The sequence below is a fragment of the Rhipicephalus microplus genome, chromosome 2 (genome assembly GCF_043290135.1).
Source record: "Rhipicephalus microplus isolate Deutch F79 chromosome 2, USDA_Rmic, whole genome shotgun sequence".
Taxonomy (NCBI): Eukaryota; Metazoa; Arthropoda; class Arachnida; order Ixodida; family Ixodidae; genus Rhipicephalus; species Rhipicephalus microplus.
The window spans coordinates 156129244-156143179 of record NC_134701.1 but is presented as its reverse complement, the minus strand read 5'-3'; the positions used below and the strand labels follow the sequence as shown (position 1 = coordinate 156143179).

Sequence of the window (13936 nt, the reverse complement as noted above, 5' to 3'; positions counted from 1 at the left end):
CCCTCCACTACGGCATCTCTCATAAACGTACAGTGATTTTGGGACGTTAAACTCCACATATCAATCGATCAGTCACAGCCTGATGACGACACACAATTTTAGGTACTTGTGAAGGCATGATAACATACCAATGTGACGTCATCCAACGGTGTTATTTAGTGCATCCCTCATGTGGGCGCCAGTGATGGTTACTTCCCAGGTTTTATGAGGCATCTAAAGTTCTCGCATTCACTCACCCAACATGGCGCCTCGGTTGATTAAGTTTTCAGGATGCACGAATTCCCCCCCCCCATACGAGGGTATACCACCATGGTCGTAATAATGTCGGGTAGTTATAAATAATGTTGATAAAGACAACGGCTTGGTCGCGAGCACGAATACACACAGCACGGAGTTATTTCAAACACATGCCTGTACTGCGCATGGGCAGCAGTGCTCGTGTTGTGCGTCCGTGCGCCAACTGTGCGTATGAAGTTTAGGGCCAGGGTGCTCAGGGGAGAATGCCCCCGCAGTTCTCTAAAGGGCCTTGCCCAGTAAAGCGAACGAGCGCCGTTGCAGCGGCAGGCCCGATGTTTATACGAAGTGCGTGGGTCGCCCGCCGTGTTCAAGGACACATCTAGTGCGGCGAGAAGAGGGGATTCTTCGCGCGGCTCTGATTGCCGGCTGAGATTGCGAGTGCGTGTGTTGAGGCCGGCGCTGCGCTCTCTACTGGCCGGCCGGCTGGCCCACAGAACGCCGCTGGCCGCGGAGGGGTTGCTGTCCTTCAGTGTTTTTTTATACGTACGCGAGAGTGCGTTCATTCGACTTGCGCGAGGAAAAACTGGTTTTCCGCCGCTTCGCGTTGTGTCCGGCCCTGTCGCGTTCACTGCGAGCGTGTTTGCAGGAGCCGTGAATCCCAGTGAAATCGATTCACCCCCTCTTTCGTCGCGTTCTTCGTTTTCACAGCGGCGTACTTGTTGTCGTGCGTATGTGAGTGTGTGTGCGGCGTTCGCTTATGTATCGGCACGGCATTCTGGTGAGACCGACTTCGGTGTGAGAGGTCGCTCTATTGTCGCCGGTGCAGCGAACTGCGTCCGCCGTTCTCGCCGGGACGAGACTCCGCGAGGTTCTTCAGTGTTAACAGGAAGCGGAGCTTCTCTTTTCGACGAAGAAGCCATCGTTTGGACGCTTCCATCTCAAACGGGGCGTTTCTTATTCCGGCGGAGGAAGTGACGTGCCAGACGAAGTGACGGAGCTGTTGGCGTCGTTGCTTCGCATAATTCGGGTAAGCGGCCCACATTACTTCTTAAAAACGACGCTTACCTGCGCGAACAGACATTGCATGGTGCTGCGTTAATTGTTCAGATGAGGGGGTTGCTATGGGAAACGTGGTGATGTTTACAAACGTCGCTGGCTGCGATTCCAATTTTTTAAAAGAAACCAAACTTCTAGGGTCATTTCATGGTGTCCTTATCTCATTTTCGCTGCAATTGCATTTTTTTTTCGGTTTCTATGTAACCACTGTTATGGTACATCAATATTGCAGTTACTGAAGTCCAACACAACAATTTCAAAAACAAGATTGATAACATAAACTCAACGTTTTTTCGTAGGGTTTCGGTATCCTCTGAAATGCTTTCTGCTGCGTGTATTGTTCAGCTTCTGGGCTGCGACACCCCATGTACACATTTGTTGACCTACATCCCGGTTACAAGCGTGCAAAGTTATGTCGTCGGAGAGCTGCCAGCTGTTCGCCCCTGCAATGCGGTACTTGGAAAGGGTGTGCGCTCGGCAGGTTGGTTTACTATAGTATGTGGCGACCGCAGTGATGTCGAGACAGTGCAAACTACTGTGCTGTGTGATACAAGATATTTTCTAATTATAACCTTCCGTTAAATGATAAAAACTTACCAAAAATGATGTCATAAGTTGAATGCTCTTTCAGGTAAACACCAGTGGCTTTCATATTCGCATATGTATGTATCAAGAGCATCCGTGCAAAATACGTGCAGAAAACGCGACTATACCCGTCAGTTCGAGGACTATACCCGTCAGTTTTTGAAAGTTAATCTGCCTAAGTATTTAAAAGCAATACATTTAGCAAGACACTGTTACAAGACAAGGGTAATGGAAAGTTAAAACATATTACCTAAATTCCTATTTCACATGTGGTGAATCATGTTAAAAATGTACCATCAGGAAAGTACGTATCTAGAAATCTTGTAATGTCTGGCTTTTATGCGTTCACCCTTGCATTTCTTTAATATTATCGCGCCAGCGTCCATCCCATGATACCGCAGTTCACAATATCGGCGAGATGCAACGGGATCAGCGATACGACTACAATGATCACACCGGCCTTTTCAGTCTATCGCACATCCTCCACCGTGGTGGTCTAGTGGCTAAGGTACTCAGCTGCTGACCCGTAGGTCGCGTGATCAAATCCAGGCTGCGGCGGCTGCATTTCCGATGGAGGCGGAAATGCTGTAGGCCCGTGTGTTCAGATTCGAGTGCACGTTAAAGAACCCCAGGTGGTAGAAATTTCTGAAGCCCTCCGCTACGACGTCTCTCATAATCATATGGTGGTTATGGGACATTAAACTTCACATATCGATCAAATCCACCGTACAGATAAGGCTGATAATGCGTATGCGTGTGAAAGCAAACAGCGCACACGAGTGTGCTCTATGCGCTTGCATTTCAAGCGCGCAATCCAGTTACTTCTCGCCTACTTTGGACTCTAACGTGTCCAGGCGTCAGTGCTCGTGCCATGTCACCGTGTTCGATCGATTGTGGCGAGATCCAAATTCTAACGCGAATGCTGACTTCGCATTGCGTTCAAAAAGGAAAAAAGGATAGTTATTTCGGTATTCGATTGTAACGTGAGGGTCGACTTAAGGCAGTGAAAACGTGGAAAAAAATACCGTCGTTCTGTGGGAGTAAATGCAGTATTAAGAAATGCCAAGGTTGTACTTGTACGAGTGAAGCGATGTTATGTGACTCACGATGAAGCATGTTGTTACACAGAGAAGAAACGGACAGTGGAGGCAAACAATGGGAGGAAGAAGGCGAGCACGCATAAACGCTCGCTTTCCTAACGCGTTGCCATTCCTCGTCAGGTTCTCTATTGTTTGGCAAGATGCAACACCAAGAAACCATGTATTATACCTCTACTTAATGAGACAATGGGAAAGGAAGGAGAGAAGGTCCAAACTTTAACAAGGAAGAATGCACGAGACAGAACTCTCTATAGGAGTTTTCAGAAAAGTAGTCTGTGTTATTTATTCGGCGGGTATAAAACAAAATGTCGTTCGTGAGTAGATGACTCGGTAATGAGCACCGCAGTGGTGGAACAACGACTAAACTTCCCACGAAATGGGAGGCAGACCCGTGTAAGTTATGGGGACAATTAAAAAAGTCTTTATTTTTTTGTAGCGAGACATGTTTTGTTTATTCTCGTACTTCCGTTTTCAGAGTGATGCTCCGTCCAGCTTATCAATTCATTCTGCGGAGAGTAGTTGCTGTATTGTAAACTTAAGGGAAGGCTATGTTTATAACTGTCGTGCACTGTTCACTGACCTGGCTCAGTGCACCGCGACTTCTGTCTTCCTGTACGTTTATCAATGGGTGCGTGCTGCTTGACGTCGCATATGCAACGTGGCGTATTGCGCCACCTGCAATCACCAAGGTATCAAAAGTCGCACTGTGAAAAGTACAGTGAGTAGAAGCACTCCTAATTCAATAATTGTTGGCACCTCATCTTCATTGACAAAAGAAAATTGTTTATCGCTACGTATGTGACGGGTCAATGGTGCACGTGGCTGGGATTTTCGAAAGATGCGTTCCGAATCTATTTTATGCCGCTTTTATTGTGCGCCATTCATCATATGTGCTGACACCAAAGTCTCGGGTTTTTTTCCAGCCGTGGTGATCGCAGTTTGATGGCGGCAACATAACAGTAATATTATCTTGAGTAGAACGTCCTAAAGGCAAGATATGATTGTGAGGAAGGTCGTATGGAAATGGCGGTGGCATGTCATAGGTCCCGGTACTGTGTGATGTTAACGTTGATTAAAGAAAACAACTTGTGGTCTAAATTTTTGCAGTAAGCTTCTATGGCGGCCCCTATTCCGGTATCGTTGTTTTGGTACGTGAATCCTCATATACTACATTGTGCAATTCAAAACTGGTAGATTGACAGCATTGAAAATGTACCGCTGCAAAACATTAGGACTCGTATAGGTCACGGCCAGACAATACAGCTTGTTTAATTCTATGGCCTTTAATATACTAAGCCATAACATAGCGGATGAATCTTCTCACCTTCGCTGTGCCGTCACGTTACGACACGCGCAGTTGCTAACTGAAAGTCGCAGAATTGTTACATGTGTCAGGACTTCGAAGAATATATCGCTATTAACGAACAACTTGTTGCACCTTCGGGCACCTCGCATCCCTTTTGATGCTAAATTAACTTCTCTCTTGCTTTTACCCGAGACAAGACTGTCTCCACTATTTATGAAAAGAAAGATGTGGTACAAAGCCTCAGTGCCAACCTCGACAGCATCCAGCGATTACATCTGAAGTCATGGCACCACTTGCCCAGCCTTGAGATGAAAAAAAAAGTGGCCTATAGCCATACAGTCTCATGGTCAAGAGTTGTCTCCCCTGCTCCGTTATTCCTCCTCGGAAGCCTTCTCTGGGCCGCACTGCTTGCGCAACTCGCGAAGAAGGAACAATTTACCGCTACCTTGAAAACGAATATCTACGAGCTCGGATGTCTCGTGACCGCATTCTGGAAACGCGCCTCGCGTCGTCAATTCTTCGCTGAATTATTGTGGGGATCGATAGACTGCTTCATTGGTGACCGCGAACAATAAGATCCTCGCTAACACTGCATTTTACAAAGTTGTAGAGTAACAGCGAATCAATGCACATTCATTATGGCTGATAACGTGTTCTTTTCTACTTTTTTTATTGTTAAGAGCTTGGTTAAAGGATCGCTATTTGTTTTACTTAGCTGTCGCGAAACGTCTGCTACAGTTGAAGCTTGAGAGCAGTTGTCGACAGTGAAGGAGCCGTTTTAGGCTACAGGTGTTGGCCAGCCATTAGAGCTAATGTATCAGCACCGCAAAATAAGTAAACCTGACCGGTAGCGCTCTCAGCTAACAAAAGAAAATACATAGCAACTATACCTTTGAATTTACTTTGATCAGCATTCAGCGCCTTCTTTTATTGTTTTTTTTTATTTCGTCCGATGCATTTTTCTATCAGGTGGTTATGCTTGCGATATAATAGACTCTCGGATTATTAATCTGTGTTTTTACAACGATCAGTAATTGATATCTATTTACTGTGCCGACTTGTCTTATGATTCATTCAAGTTATCCTTGATCATGATATATGTTTATTTGTTGAGTTTCCAGATTCATATGAACATACAAGCAATAATCCCATAAAATATAACAATTGCAGACGTCTTTCTTTTATTAGTAAACAATAGCGGGTTATATTCTCGTTGTTAACATTTCTTCAATTCATTATTTTTCTAGAAACAAAGAAAAATACCTAAGAAGAAACGGGGGAAACCTGTTATCGCTCTGCAATGCGTTCCCGCTATACATAGTCCACATCGAACAAAGAAGGGGCATCTAGAGACTGGTGTTTCAGCTCCACAAACTACAAACCAGGGCAAGGGCAATGTTTGACGTTAGTTTGACGTTCAGTGGCTAGTCGCTTTGAAGAAGGCAAACAGGTTGGCACATGGTGAGGTAACGTGTAAACCCTTGGTTATAATACCATGCGGCAGCAGATTATACTTAACTGTTTTCTATTCTAACTACCGTACGTGGCCAATCGTTTTGGTCGATGGCTTCGACCTTCATTAATTTGAGCATTTATTTCAAGGAGTGCTGTGGGAATATCAATTTAAGTCCGGTTAATAAATACGGAGCCGTGCGATACGAACTGACGTCGTCGCGAAACACTGTTTACCGAAAGCAAAATGTTTCCTTTCTTGAACTTCGGGAAACGGGCCGGAGACATTGACGTTCCTGTGCCAACATTGCAACGTTGTACGACCGTGCCATTCCCATTTTTTCTAGGTATAGATAAAGGTGAAGCAGCTGCGACTTGTAATGCAGGCACTTACTCCGTAACGCGGAACAAGCGAAGGTCCTTGATTTTCTCCGATCTGCACGTTTTTCTTATCAGTTCGATCCATGGCCTCCAGCAGCTCCTTGCTGGCAATCCAAGTCTTTCTTGCATGCGGCTGATGTTTGTACCTTTTTGGTTCACCAAGCAGATGTCATTATATACGGGTGTTGGTGGGCGTAAGCAGAACGCGGCCGTTTCAGAAGGACACACATTTATTCAATTCCCTGCATGAATGCGGCTACAGCAATCATCGTCCAGAACAACGTTTTCCAGTCACATCACCATCACTTACGAGATCCAGAAAAGAAAACGCTGCTAGAACTTTAATTATTGAACTAATTATTGACCATATGATTCACTTGTTGAATGCTGCGTGCGAGAAAGTCCACAGAGGAGGGACCGGAAATCAATGCAGAGTGCCCCAATCAACCTTTCAAAACACCATAGAGTGACAGAGGTCACAGGAATTAAGAGATAAAAGTGGTAAAATTTTTGTGATGCGTAACAGTGGGAAGCGGCGGTATATGAACACCTTTCTTAAACATATCTCTATCAGTCAGTATTCAAGGAAACTGTTCAGTGTTCAGGTCACCATCTGTTCAGAGGTAGAACGAGTGTTTGAAGAGGCATTTTACAGAGATTAATAAATAATGACAATTAATTCGAACGACTGGCTTTCTCAATTTGTAGCGATTCAAGAACACCTCATGGCGGCACAAGACTCCAGTGGCTAACCACTTCAAAACTAACACGCCAAGGACACCCTGGAGCCCTTTACGAATATAGGTCAACTTTTAGAAACGTCGGGCAGCCCGTCTATGATGCCATTATTCCTGGTACTTCAACGTATATAACCCATTGCGTTCTTTCCTCTCCGTCAGTTCGCACCTATATGAGCGATAGCTTCAACAATAGCACCGCTTCTTGTTAAATAATAATAATAATAAGTTACGTTGATTAATTTGGGTTCTGTTTCTAGCACAGTGATTCTGTCATACTTACTAACCACAGTGTGGTCGTAGCTAAAGAAATAAAGCAAATAGCGATCATGTAACCACGCACTTAACAACAAAAAATAAAAAGGACGCATTATGAGTCATTATGAATGTGTATTGATTCGGTGTTTCTCTGCATCTTTGTAAAATGCAGTGTTAGCGAGGATCTTATGATTCGCGGTCACCAATGAAGCAATCTATTGATCCCCACAAGTTTACATCCCTAGTTTCCAAGCGTGTCCTAACTTTTCTACAACTAGGGCGGTAACCCAGTTTATTATATTCATTTAAAATTGATACATTAGGGATGCAGCGTCTCGAATGACAGAAGACCATGAGTAAAATTTTTGTCCTGTAGTGACTGCATAGGCGTGCCCACGAAGAAAGAGGGGGAGGGGGGTGCGCCCCCTTCTCTTGTCACGTAAAAGAAGGGGAGGGGGGGCGCAAAGTCTGCCTCATACATTGACTTAGAAGGGGGGAGAACCCTGCAATACACCTTTGCTCCCCCTCCTCCCTGTAGGGGAATCCTGCGCACGCTAATCAGTGACTGTAATGTGTACTGGCGTTTTCGATAATCTATAAAATACTTTTACACTGTCTGCTGTTGTTCATTTAAATGCACGTGAGTTGGTCTTCCACCTCAAGAGGTAGAAAAAAAAATTAGGAGACCCTAAACTTCACTTTTAGCAGTTGAACACGATAGTGACATGCGGTCTCTAGTGCGTACTTGAAACACTTAGTGCATGAAACCTTTTCGAATTTGTTATGCAGCCACTACGTGTCCTTAAGGGAATAGATGGAGTGGCGTGTATGCCTTTTGTAGTGGAGTACCAGCTTTCATCCATGGAGCCATTATGATAATCACATACACTACACAAGTTAGATGACCAGCCGCTGTCAGAAGAAAGTATATTGCGCCATCGTCATAACTCATCATACCAGTATTACGCAAGCACTACTGTGTTTCTTGCGTAATACTGGCCTGTCAGAACGCCTCTGAGTGGATTGATTCTGTGTGTGCGTGTGTGTGTCCATGTATCGCTCTTACTTATTTTTTAACTCTCTCTCTCTATCTTTCAACCCTCTATTTCCCAACCCCAGTTTAGGGTAGCATACAGGATTCCACCATCTGGTTAACCCCCCTGACTTCCTTTTTTCTCGGTGCTCCCTCTTGACGCCCGTTGGCAATGGACGCTTGACCACGCGCTATTGCTGCAATATTTCATATTCCATTGTGAAGCACGTATAGAGGACGCGTGTGTTTGAGAAGGATGAAAGCTACTTTCACTGCATTTCCAAGTAGAGGAAGTTCTTTCCTCTGTCTTCGGAAGCAAAGGCGTGGCCATGTGGTAGATCATCCGCTTGTTGAGCAAACGGCCCGGGTTTCGTGGACCACAACAACCCTGGTTTGTTCCCTACTCTGCTTCAGAGTTAATTATTTTATTTGCATCGTTCTCCATTTTTCGGTCGCTCATAAGATGACTTTTCGCTCACAGTCAACGACGCCGACGCCGTTACCGAAATTTCTGCGAAACGAGCTCTTTAACGCTGTCGCAGTAATAACAGGGCGAAGAGGTAACAGAGGGTCTGAAGGTGCGCTATGCGCATTGGGCCCGCTCTCACGATGCCACAGTTATTTTTCCCCATCACCTGAAGGCGAAATAATGCGCTCTCCTTTCCTTGTAGTAAACATAAGCGGCAGCTGGCGATTTCCTGCTGCCCTTTTTTTTTAGCTATGCATTATTACTAAAACGCCTACGACAGCAAGAGTTTGGCACGCCATGGCACTTCCCCATCTCCAATTAGCGTGGCTGTCTTTGTCGTAGCTCAAGTGACACGCATCAGACGTCTCACTATTTGGAGAGAACCCATAGTGTGGTCATCAACGAGGTTCCGGCATTTCTGTAAGTATAATTGCAAATTATGCCCCGCCGTTCAGAGCCGCGGACAGGAAGGCATTAACAGGAAAACAACTGAGGTCTCGGGCCGGCAATGCTGAAGCTAAGCGGAAGCGCTTACTTAATATGAACTTCACGATATACGTAGGCGTATGTAGTCATATACATCTATCGCTAAGCCTATAAAACATGTATGCAGCCGTTGTGTTGTAGAGTTGCATTGACAGAACCATGATCATGTTTTTTTTTATCTTCAAGCAGATTGTCATTCCACAGCGAGGGGGTGGGTGCAAGAGCTATGACATGAGGAATGAAAGCGCTCATGCGGCACAAGCTTATCAGCAAAAACCGTCCAGAACTTTTGTAACTTGAATAGGTCACTTCATACGAAATCGATGGCGTCGCCGCTGGGTGTAGCCTTGAACTTCGTAATACACCCTGACGTCATCAAGACGTATTCTCCAAAATTTTACCCTGTTTCTCTCCTTTCACCTGAAGCTTAAAACACACGTATACGCACATATACACGTGACCATCCACATACACACACACCATGTACAGACACAGACACACGCATAGACTCACAAACTGCCAGGGAACCAAGCTATGCAGCCATAAAAACTTGCAATCCGGACTTGAAGCCCATGAGTTGTAAGTTTACTCTTCATTTTTTTTTTCTTTTTGCGCACAAAAGCTCAATTAATTCGAGAAAATGTTCAGGAAGGCAGGAAGACCTTAAGAGAGAAGTCTGCACGCGCCGCGTTTACCAAGCTTTTCTCTTCTTGTTCTGGCTTCCCAGACGCTACGATTTCCTTCGGGAATAAAAACGAAGCCAGACGTCATCGGCACATCCCTCATGAAAACCTCATGAAAACTCGATTTCTCTCGCAGTGGTTTCGGAAGCCCAAATTTGATGGCTACCAGTGATAAGGATGAAACAAATAGATGTACCATGGAAAGTCGAGTAGGAGCAACGATGTGTCGACTGCACCATTACATGTTGTTGCCCTATATATGCTCGTGCTACGTGCTACAAGCTTCCCGATAAAACCTAACTCTAATTCGGAATCGATATATACTTTCACTTACTTACTTCCTGCGTCCCGGGATATTTGTTGGTTGTGCATTTATAGTAGAATTTCACAGCGTGCAACTCGGACACTCGTGAACCCGTTGCCAGAAGTATACTAGTCAACAGAGCAAGTGCGAATCAACAATTGTTTGTTTGACGACGTCATAACGAGTATATGAACACTGAAGGTATTGTAAGTAACACTTCAGGAGAGAAGCCAGTATGTAACTCACTACCCGCGTGGAGCGCTATCTCTTATCTACCTGCTTTATTGACGCTCTGTAATCAGTCAGCAACATAAAGGTGCCCTAGAACTTATTTCAGCACTATTTAGGTGCATGTGAACATCTAGAATGTATTCTATTGCGTGTGTGATGGACACAGTATGGAAAAGAAACATCTGAAGTTATTTATTTCAGCCCATTACTGTAATACTCCATACTACGTCCACTGCAGGGCAAAGGCCTCCCGCATGTTTTATCGTCTGGCTCGATCTGATGCTTTCTGTGCCCGCAAACGTCGTGATGTAATCAACCCGTCTGACTTTCTGCCTCCCGTTCGCATGCTTACCTCCTCAGGGAATCCATTTGGTTACTCATAGTGAACAGCGCCTGTCTGCCCCTCTCGCTGTTAGCACTGTTCGTGCCTATTCCTTTTTCACTTAGACTAAGATGTCTTCCACACGCGTTAGTTGTTTGGCCCCCTATGATCTCTTGTTTTTCCTCAACCTTACACTTATCATTTTCGTTTGCATGGCTCACAGTGCCTAGAGTGATTTCAACCGTTTCATGGTCCATCTAAAGCCCCCTAAAGATTAAAAACAACGCTGGGCCTTTAGCACGCAGATTATGAGGTGGCTGTCAGGGGCCACGGTGAAATAGGGGTCCCTGTCAAAATGTTAAAAATCAATAAGCCGAATCGTGAAAATTCCAGATATCAGAACATTGAAAAATCAAAATCCCGATAAGGAAGGACGCCGAAAATGAAGGGTACCACGCCGAAAACCACGTGAAATTTCATTGATTCGGTGTGCACTGAGAAGAGAAAAGCAACACTTGCTGCAAAGCTGGTTATGCTCATATTTTTGATACAGAAAAAAGGTTCTCGGCACTACTGGAAGTGCGGGAAGCGAGCTGAATGCAACGCCAAAAGATTACCAAGCTTTCTATGGAAGGCACTGACGTCGTCATATCGAAGATAGTAATCCACGGAAGCTGTGATCTCCCGGATCATCGCCATGATGAAAGGGGGGCAAGCAAGACAAGAAGACGACGTCGAGGGAGCGATTAGACGCCAACCATGCCACTCACAAATCAAGAAGCAAGTTTTATGCGAAAATGTTTAGGCAGCGTCGACATTGTTGAGGGCAGGCTGGACAATGTCGACGTTTCAAGAATTCTGCAGTGAATTGTACCCAACTTTAGGCAGCGTCGACACTGTTGAGGGCAGGCTGGACAATGTCGACGTTTCAAGAATTCTGCAGTGAATTGTACCCAACTTATCTGTCAGAAAATGCGATAAAAAAGGAATCACCGTGCTATGCAGAAGAAATATACGAAGAAATATTTCTCTGTTCATTTTATTGTTTTTTTTAGGTCTTCAACCATCTAGAAGTATTTTCTCTTTCACTTTATTGTTTTTATTATTTTTTGAAGTGTTGAAGCATCTGCGAAGACAATATGACAATTTGAAAAGAAAGCGAAAGCGAGTACACATCACACAAGGGTGACACGCCCACCGGAGCATTAAGCTTAGATACTTTACTTTCGACTATATATAGGAAGTTGATGCCGGCACCTTCACATCTGAAGTTTTCAACGTGTCAATGATTCTTTTCTTCTTTTCAAGACATTTCTTATTTTCGAATTTTTTATATTTCCGGCTTTTTGAATGACCGGTGCATCCAACTTCAGCGTTCAAAATATTGCGCATTTTGATTTCAACTGTCATGTGCGAAATAAATGTGTTCAGCGATGACGCCTACATCTCAATGAGCTTGATATAAATTCGAAACACTCTGAAAGTCCTGAACATTACAAGGACAGGTCGAAAAGAAAGATCATATGCGACAGAGCATTGACAAGCGGCTGCAGAGCTGCATGCGCTACACGGCTACAATGTTTGAATTCGCTTGAGGAAACACGAAAATCGCGAAAAAGCTAAGAGCAACGCCGACGTCACATCTTTCATCACATTGCTGGTGATGTGGGTGTGACGTGTTTTTTTTTTAAATAACATTAACTATGTTAAAGCACAAAGGCAAAAGGGCTCACGAACTTGCGGATGCGTTCATAATCAAAATGTGGAGTGATTATTGCACCTGAACCTTCTGTCTGTCTGCTAGACTGCGAGGTACCAGTACGCAAGCTTGGTAGTTTCTCTCATGTGGCATAACATTCTTGCGTACGCATGATACGCAAGGTTGTTTTTTCGGGCGTTCAATTTTGTATTAATAATCTTCAATCATTAAATACTGCAGCGCTCGTATACTGTGTGGTTGTCGTCTCTCGTCTCCGTTCTGTTCGCGCAAATCGTACAAATAATGTATCGTTTGAACTCGCCCACATTTCAATCACATTGCAACAAGACAACTAATGGATTGTGTCAGTAACAGCAAGGTGAGAAAGGAGCTTATGACTGCTAGTGTGACGTTCAAGTAACTCGTCAGAAACTGATTCGGCGTGCAGAAAGCTAACGCGGGTTATTAGTTAACGTCTTCTTCCGTAGATTCACATGATTTGGTACTTTCTTTCAGACAGTATTCGACGAGTTTGCGCCGGCGATTGCTTCTGTGTTAGAAGCAAGACCTCGTTATAGTACTCTACGCTGTGTATCAGTATTAAGTTACACACATATTGACCGCATGTCCGCGGTGAGATAGAGTGGTGAAATGCTATAGAAGCTCGTGTACTGTGTAGTATTAACGCACGCTAAGGAACAAGGCATGGTAAGAATTTCTGAAGGCCTCCACCAAAAGCCTCCTATTCATATCGTGGTTGTCACGCGTTACACCCAAAAATTACTATTATTAGCTTCGCTGTACAGCAAGGAGCTGTTAAATAAACGTCGAACAGTAGTGGTCACCACAAAAAAATGGCCACACGGTGTTTACATAAAAACACGGGGAATTACGGTGCTTTATAGATCATATGGAACACGCGTACGTTGTTGTCGCATCACACACAACCCTTGGGAGATGATTGTATGTACGAACTAAGGTGTTCTTGCTATGCGGTTGCAAGCCAAACGAAGGTGTATGCACGACTTGCGAATTCGCAGGCACTATGTCAAAAAACCTGCATGTGTACTGTTTGTCTGTTTCACGACGTCATTGATGACGCCGTTCTCGACCTTGAATCTCGGTGGCGCCTGAAAGGAGCGCTCCCGCCGTTCTGCTTCATCGGTTCGGCGACCTCTTTCAAAGCGTCGTCGTCATACAACTGAAACACAAAGCTTTCGGACCAATACATCATGGGTCCCGCCAGGCGAGTGATGGAAAAGTGACAGGTCTCGAAAGCGAGGGTTCAGATTGATTCATCTAGAGGATTCAATGTAGTGTATGGTGTCTCCCGTGATACACTCGATGAAAATGAGGTGGGAATAAAAAGACAAAAGAAATTGGCAGAGCGAGTCAAGGGGGTGTTGTACTCCGGTTCTTGAAGGTGCGCATATTATTAACGTGGAAAGATGGAGCCAGAAATGTCTTCCTCAGCGGAGTTATTTTCGTACCGTCTAGCGATGGATGCCCGTATAATGTACCTGACTGCCATAAGCGGTGAAACGAAAACCGCTTACGCTGTTCCAGATGTAATAATCTCCCACTGTGTTCAAGGTGA

General features: G+C 44.7%; 1 protein-coding gene across 2 annotated transcripts in view; it reads left to right on the top strand.

Annotated features, from left to right (window-relative positions):
- Positions 1 to 816: 816 nt before the first annotated feature.
- The window catches only part of LOC119170660 (DNA damage-regulated autophagy modulator protein 1), a 55672-nt gene continuing 42552 nt past the window's right edge, over positions 817 to 13936 (top strand). The window contains exon 1 of one of the 2 annotated variants that reach the window (XM_037421886.2): positions 817 to 1264. The gene's annotated coding sequence lies outside the window, so the exon portion shown is untranslated. The remainder of the gene's footprint in view (positions 1265 to 13936) is intronic. The other variant, XM_037421887.2, reaches the window with a different exon arrangement.